We start from the raw sequence: 2,123 nt of genomic DNA, 5'->3' as shown, positions 1-2,123 counted from the left end.
ATGTAGCCCACATAGGTTGAGACATCAACACTGTTTGATGAGGGTTGATGAGGTGGATAAGCACTATCAGATAAGGGCCCTACCAGTGGTGCAATATTGATACCCTTTCAATTGGGGTCTGTTGGACCCTAACTCAGCCATAATGGTGTATCAGGGACATGTCGGTTAAATACTACCTCCCATAGTTTCAGTACCAGTCTCAATAAAAGAACTCAGATAGTTCTTCAGATTCAAGACTGTCAAATACATTCGACTTAGATACAGTAAGGAACTCAGATAGTTCCTTCAGATTAAGGACTGTCAGATACAGTTACCCTTGTTATCAGTTACATTCAGATACAACTATTTATTCTATCAGATATATCAGTTTTTAGTATGTCATATCATCAGTATTCAGATTCAGTAATCACGATATCATAGTGTCAGTTATAGTTATGTATTTATATATAAATTTTCATAATCATGTTAGATAGTCAGCTATCATTATTCATTCATGTTAACCATTGCATTAGCCTACCTCACATATATACTCAGTACATTCCATTGTACTAACGCATTTGCGCTATAGTGCTTTCTTTTTATATTACACCATAGGTTCAAAGACACGAGTTCCAGATCAATAGTAGATTCCAATCTCAGCAGTCAGAATAGAAGTGAGTCCTCATCCTCCAAGGACATGATTATTTCTCCACTATTTCATTGATTAGTTATTAGTTGGAGTTAGTTGGGAACATTTCCCATCAACTCCTTATTCAGATTATTCAGATATAGAGGCTTTTAGACTAAATGTAGACTATTATGTTTCCGCATTATTCAGTAGTTTATTTAATGTACAGGTACAGATATCAATCATGGATTAACTTGTGGTCCTTCGGGGTCATGTGCATCGTGTAGCATTCTAGTTCAGCAAATTGGGGCATTACAGTTTGAGTGAAATTTTTTAAAAAAATCCCTCCCAGTTACTTATACATGTTGTTTCAATTAGCATTTTAGGTAACCTTATTGTAACTTGAGTATCTATAGGGTGGAAGTCTATAGCATTCACTCCTCAAGATTTGACCCTAATTTACATTGGATTACTTGACAATGACCGCCTCACCCCTTAATTATGGGAATGAGTAGAGAGTTATCAAAATAGCACCGTTGCCGAGGAGTAAATATAGATTTCACTTGTGTGGTACTATTCTTACTTGGGAATAACCAAAGTGGGGAAATTTACTTTATTGGTTGTTTTTGACTATTTTGTAGGTAATCAAAGTATGAATGGAGAAATGAGCGATAATGTAAGTAATTTTGGCCTCTTTGATGCCCCACTAGATGATGAGAGCAAATTGAATGAATCGAGGTAAACAAGTGCTATCCGCATCCCACCAACTAATGGAAATTATATGCTTCATGTGACTAGTGTTATGTATCATATATTGCAAATGAAAGGATTATATGGAGATCAAGCATATGAGGAACCAAATGTTCATTTGAAAAACTTTGTGGAAGTTTGTGCACCATTTAACATAGCGCATATTACACAAGAATCCATCTGGCTTCGACTCTTCTAATTTTCACTAATAGGCGAGGTAGTTTTATGGCTCCGCTCACTTCCACCTAGCTCAATCATCTCTTGGAGGGAGCTCACCATGGTGTTCCTTGATAGATACTTCCCACCATAAAAAATACTTCAAAAGCGGTATAGGATTGTAAGCTTTTGGCAATTGAATGGAGAACCATTGTTTGAAGTATGGGAGAGGTTTAATGGAAAGATAGCCCAATGCCCAAATCATGAGGTTTCGGATAAGATGCTCATTAAGATTTTCTGTAGAGCTCTTGAACCATTGAATAAAATAAAAGTGGATAATGTGGCGGGTAGCTCTATTGTCAAATTATATCATCTTGTAGCTTTCCAATTGATAGGTAAGTATCCAAACAAAATACAGGGTGGTACACCCGTGCTGTAGATATTCCTAAAACTCATTCTGCTACCTCCGTTGTAACGAATGAGAAAAGAAAATAACAAGAGGACAAGGAGGAGAACATGGCTAAGATGATGACCCAACTTGAGCTTATAATGAAACATGTTATGGGAGTACCCACAAAAGTTGTAAATGCCATGACATCAAACCCTTATA

At 36.6% G+C, this 2,123-nt stretch overlaps 1 non-coding gene across 1 annotated transcript; it reads right to left on the bottom strand.

Moving 5' to 3' along the window:
• Window positions 1–1,671: 1,671 nt before the first annotated feature.
• LOC124887486 lies at window positions 1,672–1,783 on the bottom strand. Its single transcript, XR_007045259.1, has one exon. It is a non-coding gene; the product is annotated as a small nucleolar RNA R71 (small nucleolar RNA).
• Between the last annotated feature and the right edge of the window lie 340 nt (window positions 1,784–2,123).

The sequence above is a fragment of the Capsicum annuum genome, chromosome 9, assembly GCF_002878395.1.
Source record: "Capsicum annuum cultivar UCD-10X-F1 chromosome 9, UCD10Xv1.1, whole genome shotgun sequence".
NCBI lineage: Eukaryota > Viridiplantae > Streptophyta > Magnoliopsida > Solanales > Solanaceae > Capsicum > Capsicum annuum.
The sequence above is the reverse complement of the archived record's forward strand: the minus strand, read 5'-3'. Positions and strand labels throughout refer to the sequence as shown.